Source organism: Prionailurus bengalensis, chromosome E2, assembly GCF_016509475.1.
Source record: "Prionailurus bengalensis isolate Pbe53 chromosome E2, Fcat_Pben_1.1_paternal_pri, whole genome shotgun sequence".
Lineage (NCBI taxonomy): Eukaryota > Metazoa > Chordata > Mammalia > Carnivora > Felidae > Prionailurus > Prionailurus bengalensis.
In genome coordinates this window covers 5,155,387-5,161,408 of record NC_057352.1, presented here as the reverse complement: position 1 = coordinate 5,161,408, position 6,022 = coordinate 5,155,387, and the positions used below count along the sequence as shown (strand labels likewise).

Here is a 6,022-nt window from a genome sequence, read left to right as displayed (position 1 = left end):
ATACTACTTGAACAGAAAACTATAGGCCAGTATCCCCGTGGTGAATATAGATGAATAATTCCCAATAATATACAAGCAAACCAAATTCAGCATCACCTTAAAAGGATCATTGACCGTGATGAAGGGCTTTTTTCCTGTAAAGGAAGGATGTTTCAGAAATGCAAATCAATAAATGTGACTCCTCACATACTTGAATGAAAAAAAAAATCAACCAGAAACCAGAATCTTAAGTATAAATAGCAAAGGCAGGGTTACTAGAAGGGAGGTGGGCAGGGGGATGGGTTTAATGGGTGATGGGCTAAGAAGGGCGCTAGTAGCGAGGAACACTTGGTGTTGTATGTAAGTGATGGATGACCACATTCTATACCTGAAACTAACACTACACTGTATGTTAACCAACTGGAATTTAATTAAAAACTTGAACAAATAAATTCTAAAGAAATACATAAATAAATTTAACCTAAAATAAATAAATACATTTTAAAAATTAAAAAGAAAACTCATGTGACGATGTCAATAGACACAGAAAAAAAAGTTCTGAGAAAATTTGGTATCCATTTGTGCTAAAAATCTCTTTAGAATTCTGTGTAGAAGGAACATATCTCAACATAAGAAAGGCCATGTATGTGAAGCCCACAGCTAACATCATACTCAATAGTGAGATTGTGAAAGATTTTCCTCTAAGATCAGGCACAAGACAACGATGCCCTAGATATGTGAAGGGGATTGGTTGATGCAGGCTTCTGTTTATGGAATGAATAAATCACAGGTAGAAGACATAGCATAGGGAAAATAGAGAATGGTACTGGAGTGGTGATGCATGGTGAGAGATGATAGCTACACCTGTGTTAGCGTAGCAGCATGTATACACTTGTCCCATCACTATGTTGTTCATCTGAAACTAATGTAACACAGTGTGTCAGGTATTCCCAAATAACATGATTTTTTAAAACTAAGGTAAAGGAATGAAATAAAAAGTTTAATGTAAAAGAACCTGTTCATATCTAATCAAGAAATGCAATAAAGTTCCAAAATAGAAAGTCACATATCAAATTCTGTAGCATTCCTATACACTAACCAAATTATCTAAGAGGGAAAGAAAACAATCCCATTTACAATAGCATCAAAACCAATAAAATTTATAGGAATAAATTTAGCTAAGGAAGTGAAAGACCTCTCTACAGAAAACTGTAAAACCTGTGTGCAGAAATGGAAGAAATTCAATTTGTATGAAAGAAACAGGAGACTCCGCCCACCAACTCCAGTTATACACCACAGCACAGGAGAAGTGCCCTGCAGGTCCTCACCACGCCAGGGACTATCCAAAATGGCCAAGCGGAAGAATTCCCCTCAGAAGAATCTCCAGGAAATAACAACAGCTAATGAGCTGATCAAAAAGGATTTAAATAATATAACAGAAAGTGAATTTTAGAATAATAGTCATAAAATTAATCGCTGGGCTTGAAAACAGTATAGCTGGCACAAAAACAGACACATAGACCAATGGAATAGAATAGAAACCCCACAACTAGACCCACAAACGTATGGCCAACTCATCTTTGACAAAGCAGGAAAGAACATCCAATGGAAAAAAGACAGCCTCTTTAACAAATGGTGCTGGGAGAACTGGACAGCAACATGCAGAAGGTTGAAACTAGACCACTTTCTCACACCATTCACAAAAATAAACTCAAAATGGATAAAGGACCTAAATGTGAGACAGGAAACCATCAAAACCTTAGAGGAGAAAGCAGGAAAAGACCTCTCTGACCTCAGCCGTAGCAATCTCTTACTCGACACATCCCCAAAGGCAAGGGAATTAAAATCAAAAGTGAATTACTGGGACCTTATGAAGATAAAAAGCTTCTGCACAGCAAAGGAAACAACCAACAAAACTAAAAGGCAACCAACGGAATGGGAAAATATATTCGCAAATGACATATCTGACAAAGGGCTAGTATCCAAAATCTATAAAGAGCTCACCAAACTCCACACCCGAAAAACAAATAACCCAGTGAAGAAATGGGCAGAAAACATGAATAGACACTTCTCTAAAGAAGACATCCGGATGGCCAACAGGCACATGAAAAGATGTTCAGCGTCACTCCTTATCAGGGAAATACAAATCAAAACCACACTCAGGTATCACCTCACGCCAGTCAGAGTGGCCAAAATGAACAAATCAGGAGACTATAGATGCTGGAGAGGATGTGGAGAAACGGGAACCCTCTTGCACTGTTGGTGGGAATGCAAACTGGTGCAGCCGCTCTGGAAAGCAGTGTGGAGGTTCCTCAGAAAATTAAAAATAGACCTACCCTATGACCCAGCAATAGCACTGTTAGGAATTGACCCAAGGGATACAGGAGTACTGATGCATAGGGGCACTTGTACCCCAATGTTTATAGCAGCACTCTCAACAATAGCCAAATTTTTGAAAGAACCTAAATGTCCATCAACTGATGAATGGATAAAGAAATTGTGGTTTATATACACAATGGAGTACTACATGGCAATGAGAAAGAATGAAATATGGCCCTTTGTAGCAACATGGATGGAACTGGAGAGTGTGATGCTAAGTGAAATAAGCCATACAGAGAAAGACAGATACCATATGGTTTTACTCTTATGTGGATCCTGAGAAACTTAACAGGAACCCATGGGGGAGGGGAAGGAAAAAGAAAAAGAGGTTAGAGTGGGAGAGAGCCAAAGCATAAGAGACTGTTAAAAACTGAGAACAAACTGAGGGTTGATGGGGGGTGGGAGGGAGGAGAGGGTGGGCGATGGATATTGAGGAGGGTACCTTTTGGGATGAGCACTGGGTGTTGTATGGAAACCAATTTGACAATAAATTTCATATATATATATATATATAAAAAGAAACAGGAGAACACACAAGTCAGTGAAAAGCCATCCCATGTCCATCTGTCAGTGGAATTAATATAGATACAATGCCCATACTACCCAAAGCCCTCTAGAGATTCAGTGCAATCTCTATCAAGACTCCGATGTAAGTTTTATGCAATTAGAAACACATATCTTCAAATGTATTTGGAACCACAAAAAGACCCCAAGTAGCCAATGCAAGAAAGAACAAAACAGGTGGCATCACACTTCTTGATTTCAAGCTGCATTCTAACACAAAGAAATCAGTTATGTCATTGGCATAGGCACACACACACAAGACAATGGAATGGAAATTGAGAGCCCAAACTAAAGCCATGCATGCACAGTCAATTAGTATTTGACAAGGGAGTCAAGAATACTCAGTGGAGAAGAGTAGTCTCTTGAATAACTGGAGCTGGGAAAATTGGATGGTCACATGTATAAGATTAAAGCTTAGCACCTTATGTTACATCACTCCAAGAATTAACTTGAAATGGATTAAAGATGTAAACGAAAGATATGAAAACAAAATTCTTCCTCACCATTTCAGCTCTTATTATGCCAAGACGTAGCTGTTGAAGTGGTGAAGGGCTGGATAGAGAGTAGTCCTGGAAATAGAAGCCTGTGTGTGTGAAACAGACTTTCCTTAGTAGTCTGTAATTATCCCCCTGATCCTTTAAGAGTAGCCACTTCCTTCCCTACATTTTCAGGCACAGCTACTACCATGCTTGCTGCCAGCAATGCACTGCTTTGTCTCCACAAATGCCTAGAAGCTCTAGGTTGGACCCATTGGGAAGGGTGGAGTTTTGTGGCAGTAATGCTGCCCTGTTGAAACCAGGTGGAGGGGAAGGAGAGAGGTGCCATTCCGGCTTCACTGGGGTTCAGGTATGTTAGTGTTGGTGTTGGATTTTTCACCTTTTACTCTAACACATCTCAAAAGTTTAATTTCTGTCCGGCATGTCAAAATGGCTTCCAGAACAGTTCCTCCTTTCTCAGAAGTGCCCTCCGTGTCATACCCCGTTGGGCTGCTCTTTATCACCATCCAGGGTCTTTGGGCCACCACCAACTTCTCCAACCTGGTGGCCTCTGGGACCTCACCCTCCACCTCCACCATCTGGAAAGATGATTGAAACAGTATGAGTTGACTTATAAAACACGTTTTGTCTTTTTACTTGTTGAGTGTTTGGAGAGGATGCAGTGATGGCACCACAGGGCTTTCAGGTTAGCCTGAGTGAGGACAGTGTAATGTGCTTCCAATTCTCAGGAAATGAATGAAATGGGCAGTCGTTTCCACCCAGTGAGCTGGGCAACACATGTCTCTGAGAAGGAAAGAGGCCTTATACATGCTGACAGACATAGCACTCCCTAGGATGTAGCTTGTACAGAGACCATGTGCTGGGCTCTCTGAGGGATGAAACACACCCCTAACTTTATTTCTAGCTAGTTGAGACCTGAACTGTTCACAGATGCTTGATTAGTTATAAAAACTCCTGAACCAGGGCCATGTAGACCTTCCTCAAAGGACAGGATCAGATCTCCCTCTTGTCCTCAAGGGTCACCTGAGGCACCTGAAAAACCCTCTGCCCCTAGTACGGGACATGAGAATGTGAAAGAGTTGAATATAATGAAACATGTTGTGGATGGTTTGTTTTTCTTGCACACAGTCTATGCAAGTCAGAATCAACTTCCATCCCCCTCCATCTTTTATGAGACCTAGGACATGGTGCAACTCCCATGGGGAATATCAGTTGTGTCTCTACCATGGATGCAGAGAAAGACAAGGTAAATTCTGTTGCCTATTTCAGTTGCAATGCTTTCTGGAAACTTTTATCTGACCTTGTCTGGTTTTCTATGCCCTCTGGTATTTTTACTGTTTGATTTACATCCTCACAAGCCTCCAGACTTCTCCAGTTTAAGATCATCATGTTAGCTAGTGCCTCTGGACGCCACAAGTGTGTGGAGGCGGAGGACCACGTGGCTATCACTTTGTGTTTGTGGAAATAACTTGAGGAGAATGACACTTCACTGCACCCTCAAGTCTTCTGGAGCATGGGACACCTTTCTCACCTTCTTTGCATGGGATTATCCTGATTCTTTTCATTTTTTTTCCTATTTCAGAGTAGGCCATGAATTTGTTCAGAATGTCTGCTATGAGCCTCGTGACTGGAAAAGATAACAACACTTTCCAACATTATATTGTGTGCTTTGTGCAGTGTTGAGGGTTCTTAGTTAAATTTCAGAACTCATTACTGGTCCTTCTGTGTTGGTCAATGTGCAATAGAGTTCTCCCAAGCTTTGCGCAGTGGCAGTATCATAGCCAATGAGGTTTATCCGAGGCGCGATTATTGCTCATCGAGAATTTCTCCAGTTGTCCCCTAGGTGGAAATACTCTGAATTTTCAGAAGCGGCATGTGTAATCGAAAATGTACGTGGAACTTCAGTCGTGAAGGGAGAGAATCAGTGATTACCTGCAGGGCCAGTAACTCACAGAGTTCTTCAGTTGTATTTATATGAGCAGGTTCTCTTGTGTCCCGGGAACAGTTGCAACTGGTACTTTGTCTCATGATGCCTTATGGGAGTTTTACACCTGAAATTGAGACATGTTTCTGTTCATTCTTTTACGTAGAATTTCTACCTCCCTTTTACAATGGGACAAAATAGCTCTGCAATTCATATTGTATTTAAAAGCTGAATTACCTGTGAATTAAGGTAAACACTCTTGAGACCAATGAATGTGCACAGGTAACGTGTTTCTCTCAGAAAACACATTTCTAGGCCCCCTGCAGGACTCCAGGAATCCCCATCTCCTCAGAGGTGTCTGTGCCCTTGCACAGAAGATGTCTTTGTCAGTGAGGGAAGCAGAGTAAGGACATGAATGGGATGGCAATTTGAGCTTTGACCCTGGGGTGGCCCTGAATCTCTGTGTGGTGCTGGGCTTTTCTTTCATTCCTTCATGTTTTGTCTGTTCTCAATGTGTAAGTAAAAAGTCTGCAGATCTGGTGGAAGAGGGGTGTCCTGAACACAGATGCCTGCCTCTCTGGAATACGTTCCTTTATTAGACTGGCATTACTGCCATCAATCTTCAAGAATAGGATTCCTTGGCTTTCTGCATTTGTAACCATGTGCAGTGATGTGTGGA

At 41.3% G+C, this 6,022-nt stretch overlaps 1 pseudogene; it reads left to right on the top strand.

Annotated features, from left to right (window-relative positions):
* Nucleotides 1–5,174: 5,174 nt before the first annotated feature.
* Nucleotides 5,175–5,327, top strand: LOC122495314 (annotated as a pseudogene).
* Nucleotides 5,328–6,022: the final 695 nt, after the last annotated feature.